Source organism: Rhinolophus sinicus, linkage group LG12 (assembly GCF_036562045.2).
Source record: "Rhinolophus sinicus isolate RSC01 linkage group LG12, ASM3656204v1, whole genome shotgun sequence".
Taxonomy (NCBI): Eukaryota; Metazoa; Chordata; class Mammalia; order Chiroptera; family Rhinolophidae; genus Rhinolophus; species Rhinolophus sinicus.
The window spans coordinates 23,676,994-23,695,850 of NC_133761.1; the positions used below are offsets into that span (position 1 = coordinate 23,676,994).

Genomic DNA, 18,857 nt, shown 5'->3' on the forward strand with positions numbered 1-18,857 from the left:
AGAAAAGAATAAACTAAAGGAATTTATAACCACCAAGCCAGCATTGCAAGAAATACTAAAAGGACTTCTGTAAATAGAAGAAAGATGAAAACAATCTAACTACAGATTTAAAAAGCCCAAAGGGAGCACAAGGAAGAAGATAATAAAGATCAGAGCAGAAATAAATGAAATAGAAACCAGAAAAACAATACAAAAGATCAATGAATCCAAGAGTTGGTTCTTAGAGAAGATAAACAAAATTGACAAACCTTTAGCCAGACTCATTAAAAAAAAGAGAGAGAGGACCCAAATTAATAAAATCAGAAATGAAAGAGGAGAAGTGACAACAGACACCTCAGAAATACAAAAAATTTTAAGAAATTACCATGAGCAACTATATGCCAACAAATTTGACAATCTGGAAGAAATGGACAATTTTCTAGAGGCGTACAACCTTCCAAGGCTAACTCAAGAAGAAACAGAAAACCTGAATAGACTGATTACCACCAGGGAAATTGAATCAGTAATCAACAATCTCCCAACAAACAAAAGCCCTGGACCAGATGGCTTTACAGGTGAATTTTACAAAACGTTCAAAAAAGAATTATCACCTATTCTCCTCAAGCTCTTCCAAAAAATCCAGAAGGAGGGAAGACTCCCAAACACTTTTTACGAAGCCACTATCACCCTGATCCCAAAATCAGACAAAGACACCACAAAAAAAGAAAACTACAGGCTGATATTGCTAATGCACATAGATGCAAAAATCCTCAACAAAATATTAGCGAACAGAATTCAGCAATACATTAAAAAGATCATACACCACGATCAAGTGGAATTCATCCCTGGTATGCAAGGGTGGTTCAACATCCGCAAATCAATTAATGTGATACACCACATTAATAAAATGATAAATAAAAGTCACATGATCATATCAATAGACGCAGAAAAAGTATTTGATAAAATCCAGCAGCGATTTATGATAAAAACCCTTAAGAAAGTGGGAATAGAGGGATCATATCTCAACATAATAAAGGCCATATATGATAAACCCACAGCTAACATCATACTCAATGGGGAAAAGCTAAAACCATTTCCCTTAAGATCAGGAACAAGGCAAGGTTGCCCACTTTCTCCACTTCTATTCAACATAGTGCTGGAAGTTCTAGCCACAGCAATCAGACAAGAAAAAGAAATAAAAGGCATCCAAATCGGTAAGGAGGAAGTAAAATTGTCATTATATGCAGATGATATGATACTATATATAGAGAACCCTAAAGACTCCACCAAGAAACTATTAGAGCTGATAGATGAATTTAGTAAAGTAGCAGGATACAAAATTAATATTCAGAAATCAGTTGCATTTGTATATACCAATAATAAAACATCAGAAGGAGAAATTAAAAAGCAATCCCATTTACAATTGCTCCAAAGACTATAAAATACCTGGGAATAAATTTAACCAAAGAAGTAAAAGATCTGTACTCAGAAAATTATAAGACACTGAAGAAAGAAATGAAAGAAGATACAAATAGATGGAAACACATACCATGTTCATGGATAGGAAGAATTAATATAGTTAAAATGTCCATACTGCCTAAGGCAATATACATATTCAACGCAATTCCTATCAAACTACCAATGACGTTTTTCACAGAAATAGAACATATAATCCTAAAATTTATATGGGACCATAAAAGACCCCAGATAGCCTCAGCAATCTTGAGAAATAAGAACAAAGTGGGAGGTATAACAATACCTGACATCAAATTATACTACAAGGTTACAGTAATCAAAACAGCATGGTACTGGCATAAAAACAGACACATAGATCAATGGAACAGAATAGAGAGTCCAGAAATAAATCCATGCCTATATGGCCATTTAATCTACAACAATAGAAGCAAGAATGTACGGTGGGGTAAAGACAGTCTATTCAATAAATGGTGCTGGGAAACCTGGACAGACATATGCAAAAAACTGAAGCTGGACCACCTCCTTACACCATATACAAAAATAAATTCAAAATGGCTTAAAGACTTAAAGGTAAGATCTGAAACCATAAAATTCCTGGAAGAAAATATAGGAAGAAACTTCACAGACATTACCCGGAGTAAGATTTTTACTGACATATCCCCTTGCGCGAGGGAAGTAATAGAAAAAATAAACATGTGGGATTACATCAAACTAAAACGTTTTTTCACAGCAAAGGAAACCATCAATAAAACAAAAGGGGATCCTATTGAATGGGAAAAGATGTTTGCCAATGATATATCTGATAAGGGGTTAATATCACAAATTTATTAAAAAACTCACTCAACTCAACTCCAAAACAACAAACAACCCAATTAAAAAATGGGCAGAGGACATGAAGAGACATTTTTCTAAAAAGGACATATGGATGGCAAACAGACATATGAAGAAATGCTCAACCTCACTAACCATCAGAGAAATGCAAATAAAAACCACAATGAAATACCACCTCACCCCAGTCAAAATGGCTATCATCAATAAATCAACAAACAACAAGTGCTGGCGCAGATGTGGAGAAAAGGGAACGCTTGTGCACTGTTGGTGGGATTGCAGATTGGTGCAGCCACTATGGAAAACAGTATGGAGGTATCTCAAAAATCTGAAAATGGAACTACCTTATGATCCAGCAATTCCACTCCTAGGTATCTATCAGGAGAAATCCAAAACTCTAATTCGAAAACCTTTATGCACTCCTATGTTTATTGCAGCACTATACACAATAGCCAAGACATGGAAACCACCGAAATGCCCATCGGTAGATGACTGGATTAAGAAACTGTGGTACATTTATACAATGGAATATTACGCAGCCATAAAGGAGAAAGAAATCTTACCATTTGCAACAACATGGATGGACCTAGAGAACATTATGTTAAGTGAAATAAGTCAGACAGAGAAAGACAAATACCATATGATCTCACTTTTATGTGGAATCTAAAGAAAAGAATAAGTGAATGGACTAATCAGAAATAGTTTTGGAGACATAGAGGAAAAACTGAGGGTTGCTAGATGGGCGGGGGGGGGCATGGGGATAGGGGGAAGGTGAGGGGATTAGAAAACAGTCAGTAACCACAAAATGGCCATGGGGTTTTGAAAATTAATTTGGGGAATATAATCAATAATGTTGTAAAGATTTTGTAGGGTATCTGATGGACACATGTCCCATTTGGGAGACCACCCCAGGGAAGATGTAGATGCCTGATCACTGCACTGTACACCTGAAGCTGAAGCTGAACAATAATGAATGCCAACTATAATTTCATACATATATACAAAAGGCTTGATCCTAAAGGAAACCAATTATGGGAAATGATCAAAGCAGGATGTTAGCTTCATCAGATTTGCATTTTCAAAGAAGTCTCCAGCAGAAGTGTGGAGGATAGGAGGAGTTGGGAGAGAGGGGAGATGAGATAAGATTCTATATTAGGGTAGAGCTATAGAAATGAAGAGGAAAAACCTAAAATATTACTGGGACACAAAATTGGCAATATCAGGGGTTGATTGGTGATGAAAAGGGATCAATCAAAACTGACTTGAGTATATGGCTTGGGAGATGGGGACTAAAAATGAAATGGAGACTAAAAAGCATGAGCAAATTTGTAGCACAAAGTTGGTTAGTTTATTTCCATACCTAAGGTATTTGAGGTGCCATATGATGTACAAGTGAAGTATTACGAGTCTAGTGATCAGAGAGGTGAAGTGTGGAGAGAGAGACTGGGCTGTCATCACCATTGAGGTAACAACTAACATGGTTAATAGGCAGGGTTACCCAGGAAGAGGAGCTAGAGGGAGGAGAGCAGTGAACAAAGGATGGAACCCTAAGCAACACTGACATTGAAGCAGGGAGACGAAGGGCGTTGGCAAAGGAAAGCAAAAGTATAGGTGACGCAGGAAGACACCAGGTGATATTTATTATACGTATTCCTCCCCCACTGTAGTATGTATATATAAACACAAGTTAAGAAAAGTAGTTAAGAAACATTATTTGCCATACTTAATCACTCTTATTTACTTGAAGAATTTCCCACCCCCCCCCCCAGTTTCCAAACAGTGTACCACTCACTGTATTAGGAAAAGCAGAGAGAACTGCACAGTGTTTATCTGTTTTTGTAGTCATCAGTGCCAACTCCCACCCCTGTCTCCCACAGTAAGGGGTTTCCCAACTGCTGCCCTATCCTGTCAAGGTCCAATGCAGGCTATTTGAGCTGAGACCCTGGCAAATCTAGGTTCCTTCTGCTTCTTGTTTTTTCTCGTACATGCAGCCTTGATTTAAACACTCTTTGACTCCAAGCAAGGAACTCAGTTCTTGAAAATGAGGAAACACAAGCTCTAGATTTAAATTAATTAACTAAAATATATGGTGATGAAAGAACTGACTCTGTTTGGTGAACACACAATGCAATATAAAAATGATGTATTATAGAAATGTACAATTGAAACCCACAGAATTTTGCTAACCAATGTCACCCCAATAAATTTAATAAAAGTTAATTTAATTAATCAATCTAACTAGTGATTGCTGTGTCAATGGGTGAATTGTGCCTTTTTGACAAATGAGATTCTCAAAGGAAAATGAAGGTAATCAGGGTGGCAGCCAGAGTAAAACCATCCTTTCCTTATATTACCCTCTGCTACAATTTTACATTGTTCCTAGCAGGAGGAAGAAAAAAGAAAAAAAAAGGAAGGATTATATTTGGTAATCCTTCTTCATTAGCAAAAGTTAAATCAAGGAGGGCATATATTTCTTTGATTCAGTTCAAGTTTATTCAGTTTCCTCACTTCCAAAGTCTTGGTTTCACCACCACACCCAACCCATCCCCCACAGTAGAACATGCAACTTCCTACATTTCCTCTCTCCTTTCATTGCTTGAATTTTCAGCATCACAAACCATTATACATTTCACCTACATATTTTTAGAATCAATCTTCCACCACAAGAATGTAAAGTCCATAAAGGCTGGGGTTTTATTTCTACTTTATTTACAGTTTAATTCTCAGTACCTAGAATAATTATTGGCACATAGTATATGCTCAATAAATGTGTTCAATAAATGAATTAATGTTGTCATATCATATCAGATTTATTTCTACTGTTACCCAATGATGCCTTAATAAAAATAACCTGGGATTAATAAAGTATTATTATAAACAACAACAATGATATTAACAAGCATGAGAGGCATAAGTAGTGCAAGTACTAATAGCTGTGTTCCTATGAAAGCTGAACATATCATTATATATTCTTCGTTATATTTGCCTAGAAAAGAAGGCAACGTAAATTGACTCTTATGATCTCTATTGCTCTAGAATGCAATGATTCTAGATTAAGGCTAAGTCAAAGGAGGGAAGGGAAAGACCACTATCTAAGTCAGCTTTATATAATGAAATTGTGGCCTAACGGGTAGGATGGATAAGAGCTGATAGTGAGGACAGGGTGGGGGTAAGTAGAAGAAGTTGGCAGTCAAGTTTGGTAAGAGTAGATCCAAGCAGAACAGAAATATGAGAGCTCAAAGGAGACAGTTCATGAGGTGTTGTGCTTAGGGCAATCATTATGGGTGTCAAGATGAAGGAGGCAAGACATGGCACGTCATCTGTCATCCACTGAGAAGTGGCAGAGCTAATATCTATATCTTCTATATCAATATATCTATATCTATACATAGATATAAAAGTTAGCTAAATCTATCTCTATGTCTAGCTATCTATATCAAATTAGTGAGAAAGAACTATGTAGGAACAAAGTTTCTGTTGGAACCCCAGTATAGCCACCAATTATTGAGGACTCTCAATTTCATGGCTAAGTTCATACTTGCTGATTGTTTCTTTGGTTCTCAACTATGGAGGTAGAAGATGAGCTGATGGAGTGACCCAGATATATTCTTACACTTAACTGAAAAATCCAAAGAGAACTCTAAGTGCCCCTTTCTAGAAGATCTCAGAAAACAGTTCATCTATTCCAAGGCCTTTCCTCTGTATCTTGCCCCAGCTCACCACCAAAAATAAAAGAATATTTTTCTGTACACTTGTTTACTTGGACTTTTGCCAGGCCCCAATCTTAAACTGATATGCAGTCAAAACATAGAAATTAGAGTGATTTTCTTAGAGAAAATTTAAGTTTCTCATTAAGCACATACTTTTACAACATTCAAAATGACTTTAACATTTAAAATGAGTAAATATTTACTTTTATTTCCACCATTCTTAAAAAAAAACCTCAACTAACACCATAACATCACTGACATTTTATTAAAGAAGAAAACTAACATCCAATATAATCAAATGAAAACACACCCATTCCTCTAGTTTGTATAGCTATCCACAATTCCAGTAGGGTTTCCTAATTAAAACCAAAAAGGAAATAAATTCACTAAATCCCACTGGAATCCACTGAACACAGCTATAAATTTTACAAATATAAAACAATATTACGAGCATCTCTTTTGAATAAGTGTTTGCATTCTTTCACTTGTTTTTTAAACTGTAATTGCTGTGTTGAAATATTACTAAAACAATAAATATACCCTTCATTGAAAAGAGTAAAGACAACCATTTTAAATGACCTAATTAGCGCTACTAACCCATTCAACCGCTGTTTTTTAGACAATACCAGTAGGAGACTATGACTTCCTGGATTTGGAAATTATACACAGTCCTTAAATAACTTATAAATAATGCTGTCTACTTTTTCCTTCCAAATGAAACAGCAACTTATCTGTATTCATTTTGTCTAAAAATAAATTTTGCATACTATCTCAATTTTTTGTTAAATGATTTCTAGTAATATGTGAAAAGAGTATTCTAGGCATGTCTTAGGAGGTAGGAGTGGAAGGTGGACCTACTGGTTTTATTTCCATGAGAAATTTATGGAACTTATGATAAAAAACAACAACAACAACAACAAAAACAAAAAACATAAAAACATGTCTGGGCTTCTTGTGATTGAGGAGTGGCCTCAGATAGTCTAGAAATAATGGTTCCTGTTTAACTTCCCAAGCAGTGTACTACTTTGGAAAGAAACTCATTTGAAATGAAGAAGAGTCAAGATACTTCCTTGGTCCATTAGCTAGAGTATTTGTGAAGGTGAATAGATTCAGAAAAGTATAATGTAGTATCACTGAAACTGTAATTTGTCCAAGCTGCAAAAAGAATGAGCCATAGGAGGGAGGAGCGGAAATAGTAATTAAGACTTACCAAGTGAAGAAGAACAACAACACATTATCAATTGTGCTACAGAATACATAAGACACACTGCTACTCTAATAAAAAGATTTATTCAGAGGCAAAGCTTCCCTTCACCTGCCACCACCACCACCAATGGAGGATAGCCATAGTTTCTAAACATTTCACAAGTAAGCCGATTCTTCACATGGTATGTTATGCACATACAAGACCAAAGAAAAGCTACTATATTTGTTTCCTACAACTGCCATAACAAAATACAACAAACTGAGCGGCTTAAGAAAATAGAAATTTATTCTCTCACAGTTCTGGAGGCTAGAACTCTGAAATTCAGGTGTTGGCACGTTGGTTCCTTATGGAGGCTCTAAGTGAGAATATGTGCCATGCTTCTCTCCTAGCTTCTGGTGGTTGCCATGAGTCCTTGGTATTCCTTAGCTTGTAGACATGTCACTTCAATTTCTGCCTCCATCTTCACATGGTGTTCTCCCCAGTATGTCTTTTCTGTGTCTATATTCAAATTTCCCTCTTCCTATTAGGGTAGCAGTCACTGGATTAGGGCCTACCCTAATCCAGTTTGACCTCATTTTAACTTGATTACATCTGCAAAATTCCTATCTCCAAAGAAAATTACACTCAAACGTCCAAGGGGTTAGGAATTTAACATATCTCTTTTGGAGCGGTGAGGGGGATACAATTCAACTTACAACAGCTACTCTGATTGAAAGATTTTTCTCAAGAAGGAGCAGGGACTCACCAATTAGGTATCTGTCATCTCTGAGGTGCACGTTGAAACATTTTTGAAGGATCTTAAAGTTCTGCAGAGAAAAGTTTGAGACAGAAGCATTAGAGTAATTGAAACTATATTGATATCAGGAACATCTCCAGTCAACCTCCAGAGTAGCCGAGGCTATATACAATAATATTATGACCAGAAAACTATGGTTATAGACTCAGAAGTTAATGAGGGGATTTCATAGGTCTAGGTAAAGGTATGAGATCTTCCATTTCTAAAAACTCCTAAGTGAAGCTGATACCACCAGAACTTACTTAGATCAGACTTTGAGTAGCACATGTTTAGGGGAAGATGACTCAATTGATGAGAAGGAGGCTGGCACACACCCTGATATTATCTAAGGCTACAAGGCTTATTGGAGCCATGGGGAGACAGACAGACACACACACACACACACACACACACACACACATTTTATATCATAGTTTTGGAGCTGAAAAGGAAAATGTTTGGAGTTGCTGGACCACTCTCCCTATCTTCCTTTCACAAAAAGGTGGGAAAATGCTAAGAAGGGGTTCTTATTGGTTGTTGGTGGGATTTGGGGTTTGTTTTTGTTTTGTTTTGTTTTACGTGAAAAGTGGTTAGAAGAAAAGGATATTAAATAAACAGTGCTAACACTGACAAAAATCCACTGAATTGGGGGAAAAGTATCAAAGTTAATTAGCAAACCTAAAGGACTCAGAAATGGCCCAGACCTTGAAGCTTTGTGGCCATACACAGGTGAGTATTTGCCACTTTGCTGCATTCTCTAGAGTTCCAACTTAGCCAAGCTGAATGAGGCCCTGAGAGAGATGTAGGAGCAAGTCAGATAAGACCTAATGAAAGGAAAGTCATGGTCCCCAGCTACCAGGACAAAATGGCGGCCCACGAGAGGAGAGAAAGCAGCTTCAGTGAGAAATTCTCAGAATTCCTTGCCCTAAGGCAGACTGAAAGAGAGCCCAAATGTCCCAGAATGCTGGTGGTCCTTCGTGAACCTGACAGCAAAATGGTCTCAGATGGGGTTTCTGCTGCTTACATGCAATCATTAGAGTCACACAAAGTAGCAACCTCTAGAATTATTGGCTCCCTAGAAAACTATAAATCTGAAGCAGTTAAATTCCTGGGAATCCCTTGAGCAGTGCTTTAAGAATGAGTTACTGGCTCTGGATCATCAAGTCTAAGTAAGAAATCCCAGAATCTGGTCATCTGTTTGAATTTTGGCAAAAGCTTTTCCTGTATTTGGTGATTTTATTGGTTACTACTTCTATCAAGTTACCCAGAAAAAAAGTGACTGTGTTTCGTTCATGTGGTAATTATTTACAACACAAAATGTTGATAAAGACATGGCATTTTTAAACCATGCAAAAATTTGGATATATGCCCTAAGTTTTTCTATAATTATACCACATTAAATTTTGTGTGCTTGTTTTATATAGGAATAAAAAAAGATGGGCAAAAATTATAAGACATTTTATATATATATATATATATATATATATATATGTATATATGATATATATGATTTGTGAACCACCTAAATATATTTATAAATATAAAATTTTATAATATATGACACTTTATCAAATAATATAAAAGCATAACTAAAATTTGTTATGACCTAAATGCACTGATTTTCTTTGTTTTATAAATTTATTTCCATGAAGCCCAGACACTTGTAAATACATGGACCTATAAAAATTTTTCAACTTAAATATTTTGGAATAAATTTTTAAAGTCTCTTGCATTTCTTACTTTACTCTCATTACATTTTCTGACAACTTATTTAACTTTAAAAATTATATACAAGTATCTATATTTATCTGACAATTAAGAAAATGAACATTCAATACTAAGTTTCCTACACTATAGATAAATGAAGACATTGATGCTCATAAATTAAAGAGATAAACGAAATTTTGGCAAAAATCTCAAAAGGATATATGTTTTGGTATTTTAAACTAATATTTAATTATTTTTAAAATAATTCATTTAAAAACAAAAATCTCTTAAAGAATACATAATTCCATGTTTGGGGTAAAAAAAAGTCATGATAAGCCTGGGACATTTGGTCAAAAAGCAAGATGAACTCAGAAATACCTGATAGCAATGTACAAAATGATTTTAAAAGAAAGTTCACCTGCAGAGAGGACTACAAGTGAACAAGTAGTGACAACTTGAACATTAAAAAAAGTCCCCATTACTATATTTAGACCATTCATTTGTTCATACATTCATTCATTTCAATAAATATTGAGTGAGTGTATATGTGTCAGGTACTGTTTATACTAGAGATAAAATATAAACAAAACAGACAAAAATTTGTGGTGAGTAGAGCTTATTTCTAGTTACAGGAGACAGAAAATAAATATATAAACAAATGGAAACATAGCATTTTAGGTTCTGTTAAATACCATGCAAAAGAACAGAACAGGATTAAAGGACAATGAGTGATAATGAAGGATGCTATTGTATATAGAGGTGTCAGCGAAGGCCTCTCTGATGAGATGTCATTGGAGGCACTAAATGCATAAAGGACTGAGCCATAAATATCTGGGAGAAAAGTGTCGAATGCAGAGGAGCCTGAAAGGTAAATCCCCAAAGTGGGAGCATGTTGGGCAAGTTTGAAGAACATTAGCCACTGTGGTTACAGAAGAGATAGGAGGGAACAAAAATAGGGGATAAACTCAAGGAGGTGGAGGGGGTCAGAACATATGCATGGTAGGCAGTGGAAAGGATTTTGGAATTTGCTCTGAAAGAGTTAAAGGATTTGACTAAAGGATTGACAACTTCTCATGTTTTAGAAAGTTAACTCTGCTATATTGAGACCAGATTCGGGAAAGCGGGAAACTAAGGTGACTGGTCAGGAGACTATCACAACAGTTTAAGGTTAAGGTTGAAGTGGTAAATCTACTGAGTGGTTGAACTTGGGATATATTTTGCAGGTAGAAGTGACAGGATTTGCTGATGGACTGCTATGAGAGAAGAGAGGAAATATATGTTCCTGGGGCTACAGATACGTAGTTTTTAGATTGAATCATTGAATCATAAAATGATCACATTTCTATATTTAAAAAAATGGTCAAGTGTTAGAAATTTCATATGGTTCAACCAAATAAAAATAAATTCAGGAGTAATTACCATGTAGATGCTATTTAAAACCACAAGACTTAATGACATTAAATAGGAAGTAGAATAATAGAGAATAATTACAAGAACTGAGCCCTGTAGTACTCCACTTACAAGTCAGGAAGATGAGGAAGAAGCAACAAAAGGAGACTTAGAGGGAGTAGCTAGAAACGTTGGAGGAAAATTGTGGCTTGGAAGACAATTGGAGATAATGTTCCAAGGAAGAAGGATTATTCAACTTTGTCAAATGCTTCTCGTAGGTTAAGTGACATGAAGACTCAGAAATGACCATACAAGTGAAACCAGTTATGTTTACAAAAGGCTATTAATCCATAATGTTGCAAAAAAAGAGACAAGTATCTAAAATGTACTTTAAAAAGTAAAATCATTCTAACAATGTCAGTCAATTAATTAGTGTATGATTTCTTACAATTTGGATGTCCTTTTTTAAAAACTAAAATAGTGCACTTCCCTACCACCTTAATAGGCTTAAATAATTATTGTTATAGGTTAAATCTATTGCATCCATACTGAAAAATATAAAAATCTTAAGTCAGCAGGTGGATTAGCCTTCAAGCAGCCTGAAACTTGCTCTGGAGGGAATTCCCCACACCTAGGAAACTGATCTTTAATTTGCCCAGTCTCACAATGAATGCTCAAGAAAATGCACTGGAGTTGTTTGTACTAGTCACTTGCACTTGTCATGAAGAGATATGTTGCCAGAATTATGCACAAGTGGGAGGGTCTGGTAGTCTATTTAAAATAAAGAAAAAAAGAAGAAGGAAAATGTCAAAGTTGTTATGCCTACTGATAAAATTATCATTAAAATTGTAATTTTCTATACCTTTTGCCATGACAAGAATGCCCCTTGGCCTTCACACATGTACAAAGAACATTATGTACTTGGAAAAAGAACCAGAGATCAAGAAGATATAATGATCATGAGTACATAATGCAGCTAACAATATAGTCTCAAATTATATAAAATAACAATTAAAAGAACTATGGAGAACTTTGTAGTGGAGATTTTAATCCATTCCTTCCAGAAACTAATAGTTTAAAGCAACTGAAAATATAAAAAGTTTGAAGAACATAATCAATTACATCGAACAATAAATATAGATATTTACACCCAAGAAAAAGGGAAAATAAATTTTTAGTTGACATGGGGCATTCACATTAACTAGTACTAGAGAAACTAAGGCACAAAGGAAGCTTCAACAAACACCAAATATCATTAGCATATAGACTATATTCTCTAACTACATTACAATAAAATTTAAAATCAATTACAATAGGATAACTCTTAAAATCATATATACATATGATTTTATATACATAAAATCTGAAAACACAGTCTTGGTATAAAGAGGAAATAATGTGGAAATTACAATATACTCTGAATTGAATGAAATGAAAGCACAAATGTCAAAATTTGAAACAAAGCTTAAGTTGACTTAGAAGAATATTTTGAGTTTTAAATAAATCTATTTAAAAATAAGAAAGATATAATAACTGAAGTAAGCATCCAAAAATAAATCAGAAAAATGGCAACAAACATGAGATAATGAAGGAGAGAAACAAAGGTAAGGCCAGAAATCAGTTACATAAAGCCTATTCATAATAAGGATGGTTAACAAAACTAAATGATCAGTCCTTGAATAGATTATTTAAAAAAAGAACCCTGCATATATTGCTTTTTTTAAAAAAAGGAAATAACTAGCCATAAGCTATAGATATAACAGAGATTTTTAAAATAGAATGTCAACAACTATATGCCAAGACATTTGAACAGCTAGCTTAAAGGGATACATTTCTGGAAAACTATAAGATGCCAAGATAAACCCAAGAAGAAATATAATAGTTAAATAGATGAATCACCACTAAAGAACTGGATATGGGAATCAAGAACTCCCTCTTCCAAAAACGACCAAAACTTGGTCCCACATGGTTTTGCAGTTTAGGCATTTGGAGCTTTCAAGAACAGATAATCCCTTTCTCCTACAAGTTGTTCCAGAAAAATAGAAGGGGAACAATGCCCAACTCATTTTATGAAGCTAATGTAACCTTGAGTCTAAAAATGGATATGAACAATAGAGGGGGGAAAGTATAGGTATGTTTAACTATGAACATTTTAAACATGCAAAAATCCTTAAATAAACTATCAAACTGAATTTATCAATTTATTTAAACATTAATATACCATGATCCAATGTCATGTATTCAAACAATCCAAGACAGTTCAACATCAGAAACTTATTAATGCAATTCATAACACTAATAAAATAAAAGAACGAAAATTATATGATCCTCTCAATAAATGAAGAAAAATCATATTTGATAAGGGTCAATACATATTTATGACTAAGCTCTCAGAAAACTAGGAACGAAAGAAATTTTCTTGACTTGATAAAGACTATCTACTAAAAGCCCACAGTTAAAGTACATTCCCTTTAAGAACTGGAACAAATAAGAATTTCCATTTTTTCTACTGTTATACAGCATACTAACAATGAACATCCTAACAACTGCAGGAAGAAAGAAAAGAGAGAAAGTGTTATGATAATTGCAGGGGAAAGTGCAAGACATTATTTCCCAATGGTATGATCGTTTTTTAAAAAAACCCAACAAACTACTGGAACCAGTAAGAGAATTCATCAAGATTGTAAATGTACTATCACATTATAGAAAAAAACAACAACAATTAGGAAGTGGGGGTAATCTAAAGACGATGAATAAGGTATTTATAAGGAACACGTACAAGCACATTTAACTATCAGAAAAGGACTGAATAAATATACCCTATTTAAACTCAACACAATACCAATTTTTAAAAAGTCTGAAGAAGTTTTTAGAGAAACTTCACAAACATTTTAATGTTTATATGGAAGAATAAATCTCCAAATAGTCATGACTCATTCTACCAGGTATTGAGACATACTGGAAGGCCATAGCAATAAAAGGAGTAGAATAGAATTGATCTAAGACCAAAAAAACAAAACCTAATAAATAAATGGTCCAGAAGCAGGCCTCTGGATCAACTTCATATAGAATATAATATACAAATCGAAATTTTTCCTCACCGTAGACAGTGCTACATTTCTCCAAAATATCTACCAAAAAACTTGGCCTTTTCCCACAAATTTGTATTGTTATCACCCAGCTCAACACACTGGTTACACTTATTACAATGAAGACTAAGAACAACTTGCATCTAGTATTTGAATAATAAAAACGACAGTGAAACCAAGAACTCTCAAAGCTCAAACCAAGATGCCAGTGTGGTATTTGCAAGAAAATTCAAATAGGGACATGATGGGTAAAAAAAGGAAGTGATAGATTTGATGTTCTCAACATGAGTGAAGAGACCTTCCAAAATATTTTCCTTAATATTATTTTGTTGAGTCGAAATAGTTTCTTCAACATTACAAGGAGCACTGAAGTTCATGATGGAGGTGTTCTTTCATAACCAAGAAATGTGGGACTTTTAATGAGAAGTGTTTCATGTCTTGTTATAGTGAATAGCTAAAAAGCCTTTGCAGGGACTTCTGCTTCCAAGAAGATGGAGAAGACATACTTTTCCCCATTTTCCCTGTTAAGTACTGATAAAAACCTTGGACACTATACGTAAAACAAATGTAAGAAGCTTCTTAAAGATGAACGGAAGATGGCAGATCAGCAAGAGACCCAAGAATCAATATGATGATGCGTACCTTGGGTTTTCTTTTTGAGTCATACATCCCAGACTTTGAGACAAAGAAGCTGATAACCCAGAAACATCAATGGGCACAGACCAAAACAAAACCAAACCAAAACAAAAACACAAAAGAGCACTTAATATCTTGCTCCCTGGCATATGTAGCAAGTTTGGCTCAAACAAACTCAAAAATTTCTTACAGGTTTGAATGTTTCTTATGTAGACATTTGTAATCCCTCTTCTGCAAAGATCTTGAATTTCATTTTACTAATGCTATCAGCATAATTACACCATGGACCTTACCAACATAACTGATGCACTCCCTCTACAGCCTCCATTTTAAGAATCCCATTTTCTGATGACCATCACCCATCTTTCCAGCTTATACTCTAAACATCAGATTTAATAAGTCTTTGACCTCACAATGACCTAGGATTCGTTGATTCTGCCATCTTTCCAGTGGCCCTCACTCTTTCTCCTTGTCTTCATTTCCTTCCTTACTTATTTGAGATTCCATCTCCATTATCATTTCCCTGTTTGCCTTCTCAACTCTTTTGATCCTCTTTCTCTGTATTATACTCACTTGGAAGAAAGGGTAAACTTAATTAAATCTAATTAAATCTCACCTACTGTGAGCCCTAGAACCTCCCCCCACCAAAAACAAGAAAAACAAATAGGCTGCTCTCTAGCCAAAGGACAAGGAGAGAAGTTTAGCAAGACAGGAAACACTTGGAAAATAACTGGTTACAGCCAAACACAACAGAAAAAATACCATGCCCCACCCTCACTCATAAGTACAAAGGCCCAGTGAGGAGTCTAGACTTCCACCCTTGACAGACTGTAAAGAGCTGCCTCAACCCTGCCACCAGGGTGCTATCAGAGAAGGCTAAGTAGAGAGCTGGAATTTTCATCCCCCAAGGTATTACTAGGGCTCCCCATTCCTCACAGAGCCAGTGGAGACCACATGTCAAGCCGGGGTTTACTCAGCAGCAGCAAGGGACCCCACCCTCTCCCCAGCGGAGTGACATCAAAGGAGGCCTAGTAGTTAGTCAAGGTTTTTACCACTGCCCAGTAATAATGAGGTAAAATCCGTGCTGTCATGTCAGTGGAGGCCTGGTAAGGAGCTAGAACTCAGCAGTAACAAGGAGCACCTCCCTCAGGTGACAACAGAAGCCTAATGGGAATCTGCTTCTACTCACTCCAATCTGACAGTAAGAAGGCAGCACTCCTCCTTGCTGTGTTACAGGAAGCTTGCTAAGAGAAGGTTGAAATATGATCCAAGTTCTCATAACATACTACCCATAATGTCCAGATTTCAATCATAAATCACTTGCATACCAAGAACCAGGAAGAGCTCAATGAAGACAGACAATACGTACCAACAATGAGATGAAACCTCTTTCTCACAGAGATTATAAAGTAAATATCACAAAAATGCTTCAACAAGCAGTTACAAATGTACCTGAAACAATTTTTAAAAAATAGAGTCTCAGCAAATAGATAGAGGTATAATGGACAATCAAATGGAAATTAGAACTGAAAAATATAATACTAAAAATTTTAAATTCGATAGGCTTAATAGCAGCATGGAAATGACAGAGAAAAGAATCAGTGAAGTAGATCATAGAACAATAAAAATTACTCAATATGAACAACAAAAAGAAAATAGACCTAAAAATGATTCAGAGAGCTTTGGGAAAAAAGATCTAGCATTCATGGCATTGGAGTCTCAGAAGAAGAAAAAGGAAACAGGAATGGAAAAGTACTCAAAGAAATAATGACTGAAAATTTCCCAAATTTGGCAGAAGACGTCAACTTACAGATTCACGAAGCTGAATGAATCCCAAACATGGTAAACCTAAATAAATTCACACCAAACCACATCATAGTCAAACTTCTGTAAACTAAAGACAAAATTATTGAAAGCAGAGAGAGAAAAATAATACCTCAACTATAGGGAAAAAGCAATTCAAATAATAGCAGATTTTTTTATCAGAAACCACAGAGGCCAGGAAGAAGTGGAATGATGTTTTTCAAGTGCTGAAAGACCTATCAATCCAGAATCCTATACCCAGTGAAAATATTCTTCAGAAATGAAGGGAAAATCAGACATTATCCAGTGAAAAAAAATCTAAGAGAATTTGTTTTCAAAAATCCTACCCTAAAAGAATGGCTGAAAGAAGTACTCTAAACATCAACTGAATGATTTTTTTTAAGAAACCTTGTAACATCGAGAAGGAAGAAAGAATACAGTATGCAAAAATATGGGTAAATAAAATAGGTTTTCCTTCTCCTCTTGAGTTTTCTAAGTTCTAGAGTTGAAGCAAAAATTATTAACACTGTCTGATGTTCTAAATGTAAGTAGAGCAAATATTTGAGACAGTTATAAACAGAGGAGAGTAAAGGGACACAAAGGGAGGGAAGGTTTTTACACTTTACTCTTACTGGTCAAATGATGACACCAATAGACTATTACATTAGGTAAATATAACACCTAGAGCATGCACTAAAAAACTTACACAAGTACATACACAAAAACACTAAATAATCAAATTGGATTAAAAAAAACCTCAAGTAATCCACAGAAGGCAAGAAAGGGGAAACAGAGATGAAAACAGAGCACAAAGAGAAAACAGAATGACATTCTTCCACACTCATGAGAATAATACTAGATGCGAGTACACAATCTCTTCCACAGATTCTGGATCTGACCTTTGAGATCAGTTTCAAGTCATGTGACATTGCACGCCCAGCGGCTGTGCACTAAAACAGCTGTGTTCAATGCTACACAAATGCATTGAACACAACTTGCTAAGGCCAATTTCATTCATCCCAAGCCGCCTTCCCCACAGTAAGTGCAGGAAACATGACATTGTGCTGGATCAGGCTTCCTCTGCCCTCATACAATCAGTATCTCCTGGGAGGTAACTAACTCCATAGTCGGGGAGGGCATGTGAAGAATCATTCTTCCCCAGTCTATATAGGAGTGAAGGAATGGACACACACCGATTACAGACAATGTAACTAAGTAAATGCATCCTGTGAAACACCGACAAATAGTGAGAAATCAGATCAATCATTTAGGAAGATCCATAGTTTTAAGAATGGTGTATCTAGAATCCCCAAATGGTTCATTATAATACTCTTGTTTAAAAATAAAAAGGGCTGTACTCACTTCGGCAGCACATATACTAAAATTGGAACGATACAGAGAAGATTAGCATGGCCCCTGCGCAAGGATGACACACAAAATAAAAAGGGCTGTTAGCACTGATACTGCAATCTGGTTGACAGAAAACATGAGTGAAATAACCCCTAGACGTTCCTGCGGTTCCCTGGGATTTGCCGTGATGACAGGCATAAACGCTTGGTTTTATGGAAGAAGTTGGTAGATGAGATTTGGTGGGTTTACAGAAAGCATTTACTATATATGCAGTAACAAGATAATAGTCCAGGGCCTTTCTAAATCATAAAAGCATATTCAGAATCATAATCTCAGCTTGGGTGGCTTAGGAGGATTATCACACCATTATTCCTAAAGATTCCGCAAAACCAGTGGCTACTTAATTCTCTTGGTCACTTACAATTTGGAGTGTCTTGATAACTGATTATTTACATCACTTTTAGGCTAGGCTATTAACTAACATTCTCTGGGTGGAACTTGAGCTATGTTCTCCAAATATGTGACACTGATTTTAAGTAGATATTTGCAATGGCAGATTGAAATTCACACATATTTTTTTTTTTGCCTCCAGTCCTAAAGTCTTGACAGGGAATTTGAAATTGGGTAATTATAGAGCACTTGAAACTAATTTATTACAATCAGCTTACCAATTGTACAATTTGATCACAATTTTAAAAAATCATAGTCTTTTCTACTTTTTCCTACAGTTCTATTGACCCTTTAAAACTAAGCAATATTAAAAATTCTTCACAAATAAAAAATGAGGTGAGTGGAGCTTGGGAACAGACATTTCCTTCAATCTAGTTGAGTTTCTAGCCTCTTATTTCCCAGTATGATTTTCAAGTAGAACAAAGAGATCAGAAGGCAGATCTAAGGTCTCAAAATTG

The 18,857-nt window shown here is 35.4% G+C and overlaps 1 non-coding gene across 1 annotated transcript; it reads left to right on the plus strand.

Moving 5' to 3' along the window:
• The first annotated feature begins 17,953 nt into the window (after window positions 1–17,953).
• LOC141567999 (U6 spliceosomal RNA) lies at window positions 17,954–18,061 on the plus strand. The gene has a single exon (XR_012491018.1). It is a non-coding gene; the product is annotated as a U6 spliceosomal RNA (small nuclear RNA).
• Window positions 18,062–18,857: the final 796 nt, after the last annotated feature.